The sequence below is a fragment of the Narcine bancroftii genome, chromosome 8 (genome assembly GCF_036971445.1).
Source record: "Narcine bancroftii isolate sNarBan1 chromosome 8, sNarBan1.hap1, whole genome shotgun sequence".
Classification (NCBI taxonomy): Eukaryota; Metazoa; Chordata; class Chondrichthyes; order Torpediniformes; family Narcinidae; genus Narcine; species Narcine bancroftii.
This window is the reverse complement of record NC_091476.1, coordinates 26,700,957-26,721,583: the sequence shown is the minus strand read 5'-3', so window position 1 is coordinate 26,721,583 and position 20,627 is coordinate 26,700,957. Positions and strand designations below refer to the sequence as shown.

The following is a 20,627-nucleotide window of genomic DNA, read 5'->3' as shown; positions in this document are numbered from 1 at the left end:
AAAATTAAATACACCTGTTCAAATCCAAGTTCATTTATTGTCACGGGCACCAAAAATACAGTGATGGAGGTTCTTTTGTGAGCAGACCAATTCGATATCTCATACATAGCACAAATAAGACAGTACAGAAGGGCAGAGATACAAAGAGGTGGGATGAGTCTTTTTAACATATTGGCTGTTTTTCCAAGACAGCAGGAATTGTAAATTCAGTCAATAAAGCTAAGGGAGGTATAAGTGATGCACCCTGATAGAATGCTTTCAATGCATTAACCTGTGGTTAAGCACATGCCAAATTTCTGAGGAAATTGAAGAGCTGGTGAGCTTTCTTGGCCATTACATCAATGTGGGTGGATGAGGACAAGTCACTGGAGATGTTTACCTTAAGCAACCTAACTCTGTCTACTATCTCTACCTCAGCACCACTTGTATGGACTGGGGAGTGAGCTCTGCCCTACTCTGGAATTCTATAGCCAACCTTTTGGTCTTGGTGATACTGAGGGAGAAATTGTCAGGATAACACTTAAATAATAGAAAACAAATAATAAGTCAATGCAAATATGTCCATTTCAAACCTTGCTGCATAAAACTTCCTCCTGGTAATTCTGAATTTAAGAGTTACTGTAGGATGCTCCTTACCCTACTCTCATGTTGGATTTATGCTTTGAGAAGGTCCCATGCTTCAAAGTGGATGACCTTTACTTATTGCGCTTTAAGACAACCCAATTGGGAGAAGAATTTTTGAAGACCATGAATGGATATGGACTACTGTTGGATTCCTTCTCTCTCTTTATCTCCTCCCTTTGCCAGCAATTCCACAATCTCCCAGAATTGTTCTCTCCACTGAGGAATTATGTATCCATATTTGAGAGAATCTGGTTTAATTAGAAGCTTCCATTTGAGACTGATACACTCTATCAATGACTCCAAAACCACAGAGTAAAGAACAATAAGCTTTAGATGAGGCTGGCCCGATTCAAAGTGCTCGACTGAGGCTGAGGAGATAGAGGTTGACCTTTATTCCAGGCTCACAAGGGGAGGAGTTACCTGGGAGCGAGTCACCAGTGGGGGATGGGCCAGTTACCCATTGATACATATCACCACAGAGACAAAATACTACATTGTCTCAAATGTATTCACTAGTATCGGCCATCATATTGGAACTAATTTGGTATGGACAGCATTCATAAAAGGAATACCACGGAGCTGAATATTGTGTTTTACATGTCAAACACAAGAGGAAGAATAAATGTACAAAGAGAAATCAGAATAAAAGATAGTAATTTCTTACTGAAGTGAGTTAAGGAAGCCTCCAGGGTGATTAGCTTGTATTCTGAGGAATAGGTTTTAATTTCTAAAGTGGAGTTCTGGATTTGGAGGAAAATTAAACATTGAAGATTTACCTTCAATATGCCAAAAACCTGACAGCAACATTGTGATTATACAGTTTAATGAGTGAATCCTTTGAATATAAAGTCAGTGATTCCGTTATATTTAGACTCTTCCCCGAAACCACTTGGATTAACAAAAATTCAGGCTATTAGCAAGTTAACTTTGGTATAGCATTCCCTGAAAATCCTAAACTTCAGTGTGATCCTCACTGAGTTTTTCAATAGATTAGTGATTGCTGCTGTGATTGATCCAAAGAAGTCATTTAAAGTACGTGTATTTCAATTGTTCATATAATTATTTAGCTATACAATTGAAAAGGAAGTGCATTTAAAAAAAATGTTGCTATTTCCCCTCCTAAATTAATCATTTTCCATGTTCCAAATTTTGTTTAGCATGTGTGGTGATACAATCACTGGACTGACTGTGGCTGCCTGCACCTGTCTGCATTCCTACCTGCCTACTGCAGGGGGTAACCCATTGTACCTGCAGGGAGGTAACCTGAGAAGCTGGCTCCACCTACTCCCTGCCAATCACCAGCCCCAAATAAAGGCTCACGCCGGCCCTTGTATAAGAGGTAGAGCACATTGGAGCCGGAAGGGATACTGAACTTTATGAGCAAGTTTTAAGCTAATTAAATTGTGATGCTCTGCAGTGCGAATAAACAAGCTCAAACTACAAAGGCTGTACATTATAGGCTTTAATTAGCTTAAAATGCTCACAAGGTTCAGTCTCTGGCTCCATGTGCTCTACTGACTACACAAGGGTTAGCGGGAGCCTTTATATGAGAGTAGGTGGAGCCAGCCTCCCAGGTTACCACCCTGCAGGTTCAGTGGGTTTCCCCCTGCAGTAGGCAGGTAGGAATGCAGACAGGCGCAGGAAGTCGCAGACAGTCCGGTGGTTGGATCAACATAGTATGACAACATGTAAAGTTAAATATTATGCTATTTGCTTTTTGGTGCACTGGGAGATTTCTGTAATTCAATGGTCTGTTCAGTCTGTCACTGCACATCACAGATCAATTTGAGCTATGCCTGACATCACCAAACATTATACAAGAGCAATGCTCAGCATTGATGTTGCAAGATCACCATTATGAGAAGTAGGGACTATTTTTCTTCAGCTGTTTCTCACTTCCTCCTCCCTACACTTGTCCTTGCTGTTAACCTTTATTTGTACGAAGACTGTACTCATTTCTTCAGGTCTCTATACTCCTCTCATTGGACATTGAACATTGCTGAATTTTATTGCTGTTGAGGTTGCAATTCCTAAACCTTGCAGTCAAAACCTCATTTTCTACTGTTTGGACCTCCTTAAGATTTAACTCTTTGACCAAGCTAATGATTTTCTGTCTTAATGTCTCTTATATTTTCTATCTATTGGAGCCTTCCCTTCAAAGCATTGAAGTTGCTTAGCTGACTACTCCTTGTGGTGATGGGTTTCATATATTCGTCAGTCTCTGGGTAAATGAGTTTTGCTGAATTCCCTTTTGGATTTGTTGGTGACCATCACATATTTACAGTCCTGAACTGTTCATAGAACTACCTAACCACAGTATGGGAGTAGCTTTACCACACAGTCTGCAGTGGTTCAAAGAGGCAGCTCACCACTACCTTCCCAGGAACATTTGAGGACAGGCAATAAATGCTGATTTTGCTAATGGCGCCCACAACCCATGAATGAATAAATGAAAGAAAATACTGTGGTCTAACCGAAGTTCAGCATAAATTTAATATACATGTTCTGCTTTTCAGTGTTAACTCTCTAGAAATAAACCCCAGTGCTTTGATTGTGATTATAAATCTTATTAATTTGATTTATTGCTAAATGATGCATGTTTCTACACCCTGATTCTCCCCATCCCATTTTTAAGTAATACATGGATGCTTCGTTCCATCTACCTAAATGTAATATGTATTCTGGCTTATTTGCCAATGACACTCCCATTTTGCAAATTTAGTAATGACTTCTCCTTACTGCAGTCAGTCAACATCTATTTTGATTCCTAGTTCCTTTATAATTTTACATCCAGTTTGGTATTCAGTCTGTAACATGTCTGGCAGATTGGGCAGACTAATGGCAAATACAAACAAGGAGAATGAAGCAGAAAGAATGAGGAGAAACAGTATACCCTACATCATGCATTTCTACAAGGGTGTGCAGTTACAGAGAAGCTTGGGTTTGAATGAGTATAAGCTTAGAAAATAGCAGATCTAAAAAGAGTGCAATTAGCACTCTTGATTTTTATAAAAAGAGGAACAATGGAGAAAAATTTAAGAGTATGGTGATATTTATGAAACAGTATTGAAGTATTTCCTCCACTTCTGTTCACTACAAATTTAGAAAAGAAGTGACGATTATTTAGCAGCATCTGATCAAGAAAGTTTCAAAAATCTAGGTATATAATTATTACTGTGTAATTCCAGTTTATCCTTCTTGTTACGGTAAAACCCATGGTATCTGGAATTCAAGCAACCAGTAACCTTGAGCAATCCGGGAAAAAAATCAAGGAAAATAAATAAGAATAAAATATTAGGTAAAAATACAAAAGTTTAAAATTGTAAAAGTAAAATTTCTCTGAAGTAACACATAAACCTTTGGTGAAGATGGGAGCAAATATTCAGGTAGCAGAGTGCCTTGGTCGTGCTTTGCTCAAAGCAGTTGTTTGAATTAAGTTGTGTGATACAGCAATGGTGTCACCCAGTGATGAAGAGCTGGTTGATGCTGCTCGCCGTTGGGATGGCTTATCCCTGCTTAGTAAGATTTGACCCTGTCAGAGGCTTTATCCGCAAACTTAGAGAAGAGAGGGTTAATTATCTATAATATTATTGTTCTTTTTACAGGTGGATTCGTGGAGTGGGAAGAACCTGCAGATGCAGTGACGCTACAGTATTTTTAAAGAATGTGACTGAAAATAAGGTAAAATGCTTTAAGATTTATATATTCATGCAAGTGAAGTTTGTTCAGTGTAAGTATTAGTTTTGTAGTTTTGACTTTTGTCTTTTAAACTCTTTATTCTTAATGCAGGTGTATTAGGCATTGTAAGAACAATTCTCAAGCAACTTGAAAATACCCTTATCCGGCATCTACAAATTCATATAGGTGTCGGATACCAAGGGTTTTTATTGTATTTTCTAATAAAATTCAAAAATATTCACTACACCAAAACTGTTTTTTATCATCCATATTAACTATTCTCAATTCTCTCTTTAACTTCTGTTATTTCCTCTTGCATCTCTGACAAAAAAAAACTCCATTTTTTATTCTATCACCATCAATAAATTAATTGTTCTAAATACACTGGATTGTTCTCTCCATTTTTGTCAGTCATTACTCAGAATCCATTTCCTTCCAATAAATTTTCATATATAATGTCTTTCCTATTGTTATGAACTAAATCAACAGCAATGGTAATAACCAAGGCAATAACTTTTATAAAACAATATATTTTTATTATTAATTATCAATAACATAAAACTTCTTACTTAACTAAACTCAACCCCACTCTGTGCAGATGTAAGTGTGTGTGTGTGTGTGTGTGTGTGTGTGTGTGTGTGTGTGTGTGTGTGTGTGTGTGTGTGTGTGTGTGTGTGTGTGTGTGTGTGAATCCCAAATCATTATAGTTTAAGCATGATTCTGAAAAGATGATTTTAAAGTTCAGTCTCAGAAAGCTTTTGTGTTGAAAATCAAAGTTTTTACTACCATTCAAAAGCAATTATGGAGTAAGTGTGAGGCATCAGATGTATTTAAATTGTTGCTCAAAAGCAATAATGAAACATTAAGTCACCAGACCTCTTTAAAACTCACAAATTTCTTTTGTAGAGTTGTTTTCAGAGCAATGTTTCTTCATATGAACAATTTTCTCTCTCTCTCTTTCACGGAGATTTTAGAATCTGTGTTCCACATGATGAATCTGTCCTCTTTTCAGACAGTGAAGTGGCCATTTTCATCCTCGATGAATTCTCAAACCTAGACTAGGGTTAAATGAAGTGGCCACATACAAAAATGTACCTAGTAGAATTTGTTCTCATATCCAAAACCACTTTTCCAGCGTTCTTCTTTTCATAAGGAGAACATAAGCAGCATTTTGTTACTGGATTTCAAATCCTGTCTTACTTTCAGGATGGCCAAGCTCCTTCAATCCTGTGTTACCTACAGGATGGCCAGGCATCTTCTCCAGTTCTCAATATTCCACTCATTCCAGTAAATTATTTCTGCTAAAATTTTCATCATACGGCACACGATATCATTTCTCTTTCTGTTTTATTTCTCCAAAACCATGAATCATGCCAAATGGACTTTTGAAGTTATTTCCAAAGTTAATTCACATCTTTATGTCTAAAGCATCTCTGTCCACTTTAAGTGGATATGGCTCAGGCTAGAATGTTAATAATTGAATTAGAAGTCCTGCTTGTTTGAACAGCTGCCAGCAGAATGCTGTGTGTACACGCAAATGGTTATAGGCCAACACCCATTTTTCTTGAGTTTCGATTAAGAAACCACTTCAGCTTTATGGCTCTGTTTTCCCAGACACTTCAACTCCAAAAATCGCATCTCTCTCTGAGTGCAACTGTGTGTCTATGTGTGACCCTGAATCCAGCCCATAATTCCCTCACTAAAAATATTTATAATTCTATAACTTAAATTTACTAAGAAATATATATTTTACATTTTAACTTTACATGCTTAATATTAGCACAAATCCATTACACTATCATGTCCTTCTGTTTTTTTTTGTATATGCAATTACAATCCATCCAGACCATGGGTTTTATCATCTTAGTTTAATTAAGCATTTCTTTTTTTTTTAATTTAAATGGCTTTATCTGATATTATTTTCCTAATATCATATTCAATATATTAGTCTTCATGACAAATACTGAGCTCAAATAATTATTAACCTATCTGCTATTTTGTTCATGTGATTTATTATGACTTGATGTATTTCTTATATTTATTGCAGTTATAATTAGAAGGCAATAGCCATCATGAGATTGGGCCGGGGCATTGTGTACAGCTGAAGTAAGCCGTGAATCATCTCAGGTAGTGTCTGTAATGCAACCTACCACCAACACCACAGCTCTCTGTCAGACAACTTGCTAACGCCCAGGGTGATGTTTCAAAGTATGAGCCAGGGCAAATTAGCTGCTTTAGGACTTATTTACTCATCTTGATGGTGAGAGGACTTTATTTAAAAAGTGGCTGCCAAAGCAAGCAACACTATTTGGAAATATTTGATGTATTTGCTGACTTTGCAAAAGTCAGCTTCCTTAATTTTAAAACGACCACATTGGTTAAATGTACAAATCTTTGTAGGCTGGTAAATTCATAACAGGATAAAAGCACATATGTTTTTAAAAGTGGGTTAATGATCTAACATTCTATGTGAATAAAAGGCAGCTTGTCCTACGAGGAACCACCACATTATTGTCTGAGACAGGAAGACAAGATGCTTCACCAAGTATAATTCTTTTCATCAGCTCCAGACAGTGGTTACATTGGACTGGAACATTGGGATACAGCAGTACCTCCTCTGATAAAATGTTATAAATCTCTTAACTGATGAAGATTCCACCTATGTCAAAAATGCAGTTGTATTTCCAAGGATCAACCACAAGTCTCATATGTTGATGGTAGTCTGCCAGCTGAACAGGAAAATATATTGTGTGCATAGAAAGATTAAAGGAATAAATAAAAAGGAGAAAACTGTGTGATTTGAATTGAAAGAAATTCAATCAAATATAAGGGAAATGTTAAAATTCTTTGACTCCAAGCTGTATATTAATTTGTGGCTCTGAATGCATACAAAGTATTGTACATATGAATCAAACTCTATTGTATTAATTGACTGCATCTGGTTAGAAATGGAAGTCAGCAATTTCTGGAACCAGAAATCAATGAGCTTTATTTGAATTCAGGTTTTGTTGGGTATCATTCTTATTAAGCATTTCTACTTCCTGCCTGTTTGCAGTGGGTAGAAACTAGATACCGAGCATTCTTTCACAAGGCTTCTTCTATCAGTAACCTCTCTGGGGAATTAGCTTCATAAAGTGCAATTACACAAAAAGCAGTTTCACTATGTGAATATACTTTGCTGCCGAAGATGTCTTCCAGTTTCTCATGTGCCGATTGAACATTAATCAAACAGAGCAAAGCTCTTTCTGTGAACAAACTAATCATTACAGTAAGCTAGCCATTTATTTGGCAACTCACACTATTCATTCTTGAAATACAGCTGAAATGCAGCGGGCTTTTCAAGCAAAGGCTCAGTGATTGGCAAACTTTCTAAGATTTGGGCCAAGCCAGCAAACTGATATTCCCTAGCATCCAAAAAAGCCTTCCATTAAATACATGCTTGCTCTCAGACCAAAGTAGATTCAGTTATATGAAAGGAAGAAGTATAATGACCATCATGAACTCAAGCTCCCTCTTTGATTCTCTTGTTTACTTTGTAGGCATGTCATGATTTTGGTCTCTTTTTATTTCTCTTTTTAGCTCTACAGCGACTGAGGCCTTGACATCTTGCTGGGACTGACAGTCCCCTGTACAAAGCAGGATGGCCTGTTTTCACAGTGCCAACGGGACTGGCCTTCTCATTCTCTTGGCTTTCACAGAAGGACATTGTGCTGACACAGCAATAATACGCAGCTCGGGGTTGAGGACCATGGGTCTCCAGCTTACCTCCAGGGGGTCTGACACTCTTCACCCACAGCTCCACCTATACCCTGTGCTAAATGGACAGGGGTCAACGGCCTACCTCAATGGAAAGGCAAAGGTGACAAACAGAAAATAGCAACCCAATCAAGATGACAACCCAGCTGCACTCTTCTTAGTCTGCCTCAGCTAAATGAGTTGTTTTTAATCCTCCGCGTGTTGATAATAGTAAGTGGTGTCATTATAGAAGAATATGGCTGTCTTTCATATCAAAGGGTATTCACACTCCCCTCTCAAATCACCATTCTATGCCTGAATTAAAGAGGCCCCTCAAGACTTAAGCATCTCATAATGATGAGGTTTAAAACTATCTCACTTCACAAGCTTTCAGTGACTAATTGTATGCTTGATGAAGATATCGAGAAACATTTCCCACTGTGCATGGGAGTGTGCTCGAATACACACACATGCATGGATGAAGCAGCGATTTTCCAGTGTGTGTTTACATTTTCATCTATGTACTTGCCTGACATTTGCAAATAGTTCTGGTTTGCATTTGATCTTTCTGATTGACAGTGTTCTGCTGTGCACAAAACCAGCGTAAGCAAGAATGTGAGCTGTTTATCAACTTAAATCTCAGCACTGCCCCCCTCTCACACAACTGCGAGCAAATTAGATCTGAAAACATAGACTAACACCATACACCGAAAAAAATTCCAAATACTCTCCAAAGTATCCTCAAAAAATGTGATAAACCCATTTCTTCTCATATTGATTGAAACACTGAGACACTTTATTTAAAAAAAAAACTTTATTTTGGTTTCTTGTACTTTTTAAATTCACACTCCTGATTGGACTTTGGGGGAAAGGATTAATGTTTTTATTTCCAAGTTGGATGTCCATGTGCCAGTGCCTCGCAAAGCCTTTTGTTCAACATTAACAATATACATTACTAGTTTTATGTTTCTATGATAAGTTTTAATTATGTCATAGAGCAAACATTATATTTTATCGAAGTATAACTGTGAAAATTTTAGAATAATGCAAGTTTCCCCATTTAGCTGTTAACACTGACAAGTGTCTTTGGATCTAGCCACATAAGACTGCAGCACAGAGTTTCCAAGTTAAATAGCCAGCTATTTAATTTTCCTGGCAGTGAAACTGGTATTAATAGGGAGCAATTTAATGGAAAGTGTGTGGAAAAGTGTGCTACCCCGTGACCTGCTGAATTTGATATCAGGATCTAATTACCTGTCTTGACTGTTTCCCATTTGTAGCCAACTAAATTCAGAAGCTGTCAGTTGTCCAAAGTGAACTGCTGCCCCAGAGAGGCAGTGTACAAGAGAAATATAGTGACTAAAGTTTTGTGGCTTTATTAAATAGTGAAGAGAGCATGGATTTCAGAGGGATTGAGAAGGAGGAGTGAAGAGTTAGGTTGAGAGATGGGGTAGGATAACCATTCCACAGGAGGACATAGGCTACCATATATTACTACACACACACACACACACACACACACACACACACACACACACACACACACACACACACACACACACACACACACACACACACACACACACACACAGAACGTGTGTTTTTATTTATTGTTTTTGCAATACTGTTTAGGTATTGCAAAAACAACAAATGAAAACACACTGTGTATATATATGTGGTAATATATGGTAACCCATGACCATGTTCTTCTTTGGAATGGCTACCCTAGTGGTGGAGGCGGAAGAAGAAGTCTGTCTGGGACTAGTGAGTACAGCAGAAGAGAAGGGATAACCTCTCTTTCCACAGATGCTGCATGACTTGCTGTATGTTCCAGATTTTCTGCTTTTATTACAGGGAAAAATAATTAAATAATGGTGAACTGGAGGAGATCAAGGGCCAATGAGGATATGAGAAAGGCTGGGTGGTCAGGGAATCAACCAATAGAGAGGTTAATAAGCTTGCTGAGGGTGGGGTTAGGGAAGGATTCCTGCTTTGCCTAGCCCAGAGCATTTTTAATAAAACGTTCAGTTTTTCCATGCAACCATCTTCACTTCCATGTCTTACAAAACCTGGAAAATTCAGGTTGCCAGAGGAAATCAATGTATGTTCTTCCTTTTGTTGAGGGATTCACCTCATGTTGTTTATTGTACAATCAGAGGTGGGTTGGGTTCAGGTTGAAGACTTTTTCTATTGCTACTTCTGATCTGACGTAAGCCAAGTAATTTTTGGAGATTAAAATCCCTCCTAATTTCTTTTTACTATGACTGCAGTTGCTGAGAAAATGATTAATCTTAAAAGGGACCATTGACAAAGATATAAAAATTAGATAGTCTTTCTCTGGATTTGACCACCTCAGTGAAATTACCATTCCATGGCTTCAAGGGGTTAGCAAATTTTTCTTTAATCACTTCAGGAAAATATTTCCTGTATTTCAAATGGCTACTGAGATGAGGGGTAAATGAGACTGAGGGCCTGCTCCACAGGTACTCTTAACAAATCTAGAAAGTCATGCCACACATAACTTCAACCTTCCCAAGATACAGCAGCAAATGTTGGCACTGTGAGGTACCAAGATCATAGCACAAAAAATATTACTTGATAACTAAACTAAAACGCATAATATTTATACAAGGAAGTAAGCTAGTCAGTATGTTATGGAAATGATGCTGGCCAAAAAAGAAAGTTATTGAAAAAAAAATCAACTCTTGGGAAGGTGTCTAAAACATCCTCACACATCTGCATCTGAAGTAAATAGAATTGATAAATGTCATTTATCGTTAACTTTTATGGTGCTGTTGGCTGACTCCTGTTTCATTTTAATGAGGCCTCAGTGTGGGAACCACATCAAAATCCTTTACCCAAGTGCACGCTAGCTCATTTTATGAGCAGGCAGGGTTTAAAGCATTTAAGTGAGTGTCTCCCTGGACACTGAACAAAAAATCAGGAAGGAGTCAAAGTGACTGCGGGCAGGGTGGGATTCTTTGTTTTCAGCTGTGAGCTTCTTCCTGGAAATCCTGAACTGTGCTTCCTTAACTTAACCTTATGGCAGCTGCTGCCAGCAACATGTCGTGGGTTTCAACTTTCTCGATCTGAAAATAGCTCAGCTGCAGCCAGTAGTAAACAGGAGGAGGCTGCTGAGGGGAACTAGAAACACATTATGAAGCAGCATTAAGTATGCTTTTTTAAATTGCTTGAAACACAAAAAAATTCCACTTTTAATATCTTTCTTTGACTTGGCTTTGCGGACGAAGATTTATGGAGGGGTAATGTCCACGTCAGCTGCAGGCTCGTTGGTGGCTGACAAGTCCGATGCGGGACAGGCAGGCATGGTTGCAGCGGTTGCAGGCCTTTAAAAAAGTCTTGCAAATAAAAATATATGTAATAGATACTTCTCTTTCAGGGATCTGATTTTGAATCGAGCTGAAAGTGTTCCCATATTCCAAAGCCGACGGCAGGATGGTAATGTGGAACACCGGGTTTGAAAGCTGGTTTCTCGTCTCACAAACCTGCATTTTATTATGATGGGAAGAGGAAAATCTTCTTCCGATCTCTGTGAATACTTTCAAATGAGTACCAGAATCTGAATTGATTCAAAACAGACAGCAACAGAACCAAGGCTACACCAAGCTGTGAGTACATTGGACGACATGGTAATCATTCAGAGAGAAATTGCCATAATAACTGATGATGTATGTTGTCAGAGAGATGTGCCTTCTCCATCCAATGATGTTTGGATCAGAGATGGTTTTGCTCCTTATCACAGAGCCCTCTCATAGGGAACTCAGGTATCGTGCAGTACACATTTGTCTGGGAAACCACAGATGCACTGTGAGTGGAAAATCTTCATTTGCTCTATTGAAGGATGTGTACTAGAGAGGACCCTTTGTCCTCAGCAACACAAATGCAAACAGTCCTGCAGGGCTATCCACGTGAACTCTATGTTTTTCATGGCATTCAATGTATGTATGATGCTTCATTTCAGTCATGAGTAGTTCTCATCAGACAGTAGAATCCCCATTATCCAGCACCTACAGGGATGATGGTTGTTGGTTATGTGTATTTCCAGATTGACTGAGACACACTGTTAGACCTGCATTAAGAATACACAGTTTAAAAGAGAAAAGACAGTGTAATATGAAAAAAAAATCAGTCCTGTAGTATTTAATCATGTAAAATTCACTTTAATCAGATAATTGCCATAACTTACAAAATTTAAAATCAAACCCTGGTCGCTGGCACTGTACGCTAACTGTGTTGCCATCATAATTAACCCACCATCCTCAAGTTTACAAATAAAGTCTTACTAATATAACTAATACAAATAAAGCTAAAGATTCTTACTAGGCAGGGATGGGGGATACTTTGGGAGAGTTACCCCAGCGGTGAGCAGCATCGGCCAGCTCTTCATCCTGGGCAATGCCATTTTATTTAAACCCAACTTTATTTGCTGCATATTTGCTCCCATCTTCACCAAGAGGTTGTGTGTTGTTTTGGAGAACATTTACTTTTATAATTTTATTCTTTTATTTAAATTTTTATTATGTTCAATTTATCTAGCTCTTTGTTTGGATTTCTGGTTGATTGAATTCTGGATAATGGGGACTCTACTGAACCTTTATTGTGGGAATGTCCTCACATTTCATTGAAGTAGAAGTGAAAACAGCAAGTAGCTCTGTGGAAGCCATAGCCATAAAAGCGAGGCTGTCCTGCAAGTAGAGTTCAGGGAGTTAACGCTAGGCTGAAGGACAGGACCTCTCGGGTTGTGATCTCAGGATTGTGAGGTTAAAAATGGGAGGACAATGCAGCTTAATACGTGGCTAAAGATGGTGTGGGATGGAGGGCATCAGGTATCTGGATCTTTGGGCTCTCTCCCAGGAAAGGTGGGACCTGTTCCTACGGGACGATTTGCATCTGAACTGGAGGGGGACTAATATTCTTGCAGGAAAGTTTGCTTGTGGTGCTCTGGAATTATGTGGAGGGGAACATATAAGTGATCATAATGCCATTAGTTTCAAGTTAATTATGGAAAAGGATAGAACTAGGGCTTGAGTTGAGATTCTAAATTGGAGAAAGACTAAATTTGAGGAAATGAGAAAGGATCTAGAATGCACGGATTGGGATAAGTTGTTTTCAGACAAAAATGTGCGAGGTAAGTGGAGGATCTTCATAGGTGAAATTTTGAGAGAACAGAGTTTGTATGATCCTATCAGGATTAAAGGCAAAGGTTTTCAAGGGATATTGAGGATCTGGCTTAGAAGACAAGAGAAGTGTGGAGCAGGGATAGGCAACATGGAGCCAATAAGCTTCTTGAGGAGTATAAAAATGCAAGTAAAAGTTCAAGAAAGAAATCAGAAAGGCAGAAAAAAAAGGTCGGCAGACAATACAAAGGAAAATCCTAAGTGTTTCTACAGGTATTTTTGAGAGCGAAAGGATAGAAAGGGACAAAATTGGTCCCCTTGAAGTTCAGGGTGGTCAGCTTTGTATGGAGCCAAAAGGGATGGGGTTGTTGTTACACCATTCAACGAGCTAATCCATCTCCTTCCTGTTCGCTTCCTTGTTGCCGTTAGTGATTCTGCTGACAACTGCGGTGTCATCAGCAAACTTGGAATTGTGCATGGCCTCACAGTGTGGGTGTATAATGAGTAGAGCAGTGGGCTAAGCAGACATCTTTGGGGTGCATAATCAGTGAGGAGGAATTGTTGTTTCCAATTTGTACTGACTGTGGTCTTCCAATGAGAAAGTCAAGGATCCAGTTGCAGAGTGGGGTGACAGAGACCTGCAGTTAATAGCTTCTTGACCAGCATCGAGGGAATAATGGATTTGAAGGCTGAACTATAGTCGATGAGGAGCAGTCATATATATGCTGTTTTCGAGTGATCCAGAGCTGAGTGGAGACCCAGCAATATTGCATCTGCTGTGGAGTGATGGTGATGATAGGCGAATTGCAGCAGGTCCAGATCTTCGGTTAAGTACGTGTTAATTCTACCCATGGCCTGCCTCTCAAAGCATTTCATCACAGTAGAAGTTAGTGCTACTGGGTGGTAGTTATTGAGGCAGCACACTCTACTCTTCTTGGTTCTAGGGATGATTGATGCCCTTTTGAAGCAGATGGGAACCTCTGACTGCAGCAAAGAGAGGTTGAAAATGTCCATGAGTTCTCCGGCTAGTTGGTTGGCACAGATTTTCAGTACCCTGCCAGGTACGTCATCAGGGCCTGATGCCTTGCAAGAGTTCAATCTTTTAATGATGTTCTGATATCACCATCAGGGACAGATATCACAGGGTCCTCAGCCTTTTCAGTGATTCTAGAAGGCATTGTTTAGCTCTTCTCAAAGCAAGCATAGAAGGAGTTCAGTTCATCAGGTAATGAAGTATCTCAGCCATCTATAGTGTTCGCCCTCACTTTGTAGACTGTAATGACCTGCACTCCCTGCCATAGCTGGTATGTATCTCTCTCTCTCTCTCTCTCTCTCTCTCTCTCTCTCTCTCTCTCTCTCTCTCCTCCTCCTCTTCCTCTGGAATTGCCACTTCTTTCTCCAGAATCTGATAAGAAAGAAGGTGGTGTGGAACCAATTAGGAAGGAAATGTTGAGCCAATGGAAACATTGGGGGATGGGGAGTGGGGGAAGGGGAGTAGATTGGAGACCCGGTTGGAAAGCATGCGAATGGTGGAAGGAAACAGGATAATGGGGCTGTATAGAAATAAAGGTGTGCATGAGTGGACCTGGGTAGAACCGATGGAAGAAGAAAAGGACAGGGGGCAGATTACCTGAAATTTAAAAGCTAGGAGACTGACTTTGGTTTCTAATTTCTATATTAATGTTTTCACATGATGCTCTGGCTTCCTCACTCAGTACTCCAAATTCATCTTTTTAAATCGGTCACAATACTCATCCAGGATCTTGTGATTTCCAGTGGCAAATGAATGGATCAAATTCATTGCCGCCAGTATTCAGCAGAAGACCTATAGCCCAGCCATCTTGGACGATGGTCTGAGATTAAACACTATGAACAACCCTAATTGTCACACTTGACTCTAAGGTGATCTTCATTTTCTGTAAGACTAATTACAGACCTAGAGAACATTGCCTTTTAAGGAATAATAATTTTTCCTTCCACCACTAGATTTATAAGAGAAGCTTTATAAAGCTCCTGCATGACCCAAACAAGGTCAAAACTGGGGAGGAGCTGAGAGTGAGATGAGGAATCTATATATTAGGAAAGCTACAACAATGGCGCTTGAGGACATAAACAAAATTTCAGAGGCTCCAGGCCCAGAAGAAACAGATGAAGCTCCATCATGATGGAATTCCAAACGGAAGTTTCCATTCAAACCCTCTAAGATTTAAATTAGGCAAAGGTATTTGTTCAATGCAGCCTCTTCTGAATTGGGATTCCTGACAAGAGGAAGGGGTGCTCCTGACTGACTTAGAATTTCTTCACCTGCAGCTGCAACTCTTGATCATACCTCAGAACCAATTTATATCTTGGTGAAGCTGCACACTCTATACTGATGTGGCTTACAGGATTTTGTCCACAGGACTATTCAACTTGCATTTCTGAAATTCTCGGCATCCTAGCCAGCTTCCAGAAACATCCATGACTTTCAGGGTGTCCTCTTTTGTGTGCTCTGGTTGATAAAATGTTAAAGGTTGGCCCATTAGCACACAGGCAGATCTGCAATGGAAATGGGAGAGCAGCAATACATCATGTTCCAGAAATTGTGCAGTCAGGTCATTTCTGACAGGGAAAGACTTCCTGACCCCCTTGGCAGCATTGTGATTGTGCCATGCAATCAACAGCTGCATTTATGATAACCGTCTTTCCAAATCTGACTGCTTATATTTTGGCAAGGAAAAATGAAAGATTCAGTCTTGGGAAATGACTCTTGCATACCAGAATGGCAGCTGGCTGCTGCAAAGTAGTCTGCACACAGATGAAGAGCTAAGGATTCTAGAGTGAACAAAGAAGAGAAAAACAGAAGGATGACCTGGTAACTTGACCCCTTGAATTTGTAAATCCCAGACAAAAGAAATCAAGCTCAAATCTCAGGCTCATTCAAGATAAATGCACCTGAGCCTAAAGTTTGGCTCAATAGGGCACGGTTGAGTGCCAAGCGACCTGAGTTGGAGCCTTGGACTGTCTTAATTGGATGAACATCTGGAAGTGTCTCAGTCAGATGAATTCAAGTTCTTCAGGTCCCTTAGTTGAGAGTATTTGAGTACCGGGGCAATTTAGTTGTGAATATTTCACTTCCTCGCTGTTCCTCTATAAGTCTTGTTCACCTTGATTGATTAGGTTTAGCCTTCTTTTCATTGAACAACAGAACAGAGATTTGAGCCTCATTATTTCTCATTGTACTGCACACATCCAGATGTCAGAACTTAAACACTTAATTTTTTTTTAAATAGCTTGATTGCATCCTGGTGCAGGGTTGTTCACAGGAGAGAATTGCCTAAGGATGTGAGCCACAGAGTCAGCTATAGTGTTGCAGCTGCAGGGCCACCGGATGCAGAGAAAGTGCTGGGGTCTCCTCGGACTTTCTGAAGTAATAAGTCCTTGTGTGAGGTTTAAAGGCAGGTGCCTAGAGCTGATGTCTACAAAGGCATATTAAACAGCTAGTCAACAATGATTTTTTTTGTGTGTGCTGCTAGGGAATTCAATAATGCGTGAGGTCCAAGGTTGTACAGAGGAGAGAGGCCTAAAGTTGGGAAGAGGGAAGTTCTAAAGATCGGGCCAGTAACAAGACATAGTGCTGCAAGAGATAGCTGGTGTAGCTTAGTGGTGGTGGTGGTGATGGTGGGATGGTGAAGGACAGTGTTGGTTGCTATGAGTATCTGCTGGGTTTGGGCATCTTGAAGATAAGGAATTGAAGACTGCAGTTGCTGGGCTCATTGGTGGACTTGAAATTGGTGGAGGGGGCGAATTTTGGTTATAGGGGTTGTTGGAATCAGTTGGGTCAGGAGTTTTCAGAGTGCATTTGGGAGGCAGATAGAGTCAGCGTCAGAAGAGATCTAATCGGGGGCATTAGGATAACCTCCAGGGGCACAAACCGCTGTTCAAGAACTCACTCAGCGAGGCGGGGGAAAGCAGGTGGACCTCCTTTGTCTGCTGCACCGTCACATTTCCCCCTCCCTCTGGCATTTCAGACGTAGCATGGAGAGGAAGCCACGTGATTTATTTTGGCGACACCTAATCTGATGGCATCACCCGATGCAGTCCGGAATCCATTGGTGACGCTTGTGCTGGATGTCTTCACTAGTTTCTGCACTTGGACCTGCAGCTTAAAGACCTACAACTTTGGGTTCAAACAGTACTCCTGCACTCAAGTGTTGTAGCTGGTGTCCATGGGAATAAAGCTATTTTTGAAAGCAGCCATTTTGTGCTTCAGATGTATTTATCCTCTTCTCAATCCTATAAATAAGATGAACATCTACAGATGCTGAATCGATATGGCCCACTGACCTCCTCCAGCATTGAATATTTTTAACTATACGTAAACTTTATTCACAGTAAATTAAATACAAAAGGAAAACCATTCAAAATTCTATATCCATACATTTCCATCACTGTACATTACTTTCATTTCTATTTACTCAATTTTTTGTAATGTTTTATTTATCATTTTAAATATATTTAATAATCAACAATCAAACCAAATACAAAACATCAAGAGAACTCCTCCCTCTACCCCCTTCCCTCCACCTCCTCCCCTCCATATGGCCTATTAATCAGAGATAAAAAAGGAAAAGAAAACACAAAAAAGCATCCCTTTGTCAGTGCGTACAGTAAAACATATGGAGACACAATGATACTGCAGTGTTCACATCTTTATAGAGGTCTACTGGCTAGCCTGTAGCAATCAGAACCCTATATTAGTGCCAGTGAGGTACCTATACACTTTAAATAAGGCTGACAGATTTTTAGGTAAGTGTTAAATCCCTTCCTGAGATTGTATGCGATCTTTTCAAGTGGGATGCAGCTATTCATCTCTGAAGATCATCTATCCATGAGTAGATGACAATCAAACTTCCATGTTACTGCAATGCATTTCCTGGCCACACATAAGGCAACTTCTGTGAATTTAATTTGAGAATTAGTTAGTGATCTACCAACCGTGGTAAAGTTCCCCAGAAGACAAATCTCTGGGTCTACTGGAAAGGTGACTCCTGTGATCTTAGTTAGGGTATCATAGAGGTCATACCAGAAAGGCCTCACCTTTGTGCAAAGCCAGGTAGAATGCAGAAAGGAACCAACTCTATACCACACCTAAAACATATCTCTGATAATTCAGGTTTATATTGGAATAATTTCTGTGGGGTGAGGTACAGTTGATGGAGAAAATTATAATGGACCAATCTATACCTGGCTGTACATTGTTACATTAATTTCTATTTACACCATTACACCATTACCACCTTTTACTCACCATTCTGTTCTTTGAGAGGTTTCCTCTTGGTCTCAGCTCTCAGTTGTTGGTCCAACCAGCCATAAACTCTCCCTTTCTAACCATACACAAGCAGCTGATAAGACTTTGCCATCAACAACTAACACATCAACTCAGTTCCCATTTAAAAACATACTGCAAAGTCTCTCTCTTTCACACACACACTGCACTGTCATTAGAACGTCATTTGAAATAGACTATATACTCCACCCTTACCGAATAAATGCAGACAGACTCAAAAATCATTCAACATTTTATGTAATAGTCATGAAAGCGAAGGCTGGCATCATAAAGTGAATTAAATGAACAGTTTACCTTTAGAAGAGCTGCAGGTGGCGAATGTTGATGCTGAATCTCCTAAGAATGGTGTCCTTCCTCTCATTTATGCATTTTTGGATTAAGTCCCTCTCAAACGCTAGCTGAACCAACTGGGCCTTTCTTTTGTGAAGCATTGCCCGTCTGTGGTCCAAAAATATTTTTGTTAGAGTGGAGAATGAATTCTCTCACATTGCTGTGGAGGCACCAAATGTTAAGGTATGTTTGGGCATTCCGCTCAGATGTGTGTGGTTCTTTAAGAGGATGTGCTGTATAGTCCAATCCCCCTCGAATGGCTGCAATTGCTTTTGTGAGCTGAAAAACTGGTTAGCACTCTGTCTCAATTTATAGGCGGCCGTGACAAGTCCATAATATGCTTTAGAGACTTTACATCAAGAAATGTATCACTATCTGGATTCAGTGCAACAAGTGGACTCACTGAATTTGTGATCTATCTCTCCAAGCACTGAATCAATAGTCGTGTAGTAGCGTCTCCGAAGTTCTGTTTATTCTTCGTCATATCTGTGACCTGCAGTTCACATAGTGACATAATCATCCATAATCATGTTCACTTTGCAAATCCATTCGGTGGTCGAAGGTCTCAGTGATGTGTTGGCAGCCATGGTCATGCCCCACACCTTATTGAACACCACATCACAACAAACTTTCCAATACACAAATCATTGCATTAGCCACGATACTTAAACCCGTCATCAAGTCAATGTCCTCTTTCTGAGAAACTGGGCTCGGTCATCTCATGCAGCAGGCCCACAACTTCCATTCGTATCTCTGCGCCATAGACCAGCACAGAGTCAATCCCACTAGTTAAAAGAGATGTTGTCATTGAAAGATTTTAGAATGACTGACACAGTGGTAAGGTGTCCTGTCCAACTCTGTTCCAGAAGATGTTTAAGATGCTCACCCTTATAGTGCAAAGCAATTGTGGGCTTCCTGCAGAATTTGTAGAGGGTATCACACTCGTGATACCCTCTACAGCTGTCTCTGCTGACATTGTGTGTACTACCACTAAGTGTAGCTGGTGGTTAAAACAGTGTACAACCTAGTTTCTCTTTCAGTAGCTTCTGGATGCCACCATGCTTCCCAGACTCATCAAATACCTAATTTAGAATCTTTGATGAGTCCAGTCCAACTTCATTTAGCTCTGCCAAAATGGTGTCTGCTAATGTCTATGCATCACCTTTGCCAGCTGTTACCATGATTAGCGGATGCTCTGTGACCTCATATGACTCATTTGCAAATCAAATGGCAATCGATATATTTTCACATCCAATGGGGTCACGGTTTCCATCAACTTTCAAAGTGTAATAGGAGTCACCTACTTCTTCCACTATAGCCCCTGTCACCACACTGCTAAGTGTACTTATGAGTTCATTTTGCATGTCGTGACAGGTGTACATGACATTGCAAGAGATCATTTTTGGAACCTGAGCCAATTCAGGGTCCTTTTTTTAGCGTATGGTCTAGTAAGGAGAGGAAAAGTCCACTCCCCCACTCCGACATGCTATCAAAAGCCTCTATCTTCCCTCGGAAAGGCCACTGGTTTTCTGCCAAAAATCTGAGAACATCGATGAGAGAGGAAACATAATACCTGTTCTTTCATAGTTGATCTGTGTTGACAAGTGTTGAAATCTCCTTTCCAGTATTGACACACCTCTCCTGCTCCTTCCATAGTGTATAGCAAGAGATATTCTCTTTTGAAGATTCATATTTATGAAATCCCCAATCTCTCTCCACAACATTTTTCTAGTTACGAAAGCCCACACTCACAAAAGGCCTCTGAGTGGAGCTGACAGAAAAAAACAAAATGT

The 20,627-nt window shown here is 39.8% G+C and overlaps 1 protein-coding gene across 1 annotated transcript in view; it reads left to right on the top strand.

The window, feature by feature from the left end:
• The window catches only part of LOC138740530 (protein sprouty homolog 2), a 79,870-nt gene that overhangs the window by 38,271 nt on the left and 20,972 nt on the right, over positions 1 to 20,627 (top strand). Inside the window, exons 2-3 of the transcript XR_011342977.1 lie at positions 4,230 to 4,305; positions 6,350 to 6,429. The gene's annotated coding sequence lies outside the window, so the exon portion shown is untranslated. The remainder of the gene's footprint in view (positions 1 to 4,229; positions 4,306 to 6,349; positions 6,430 to 20,627) is intronic.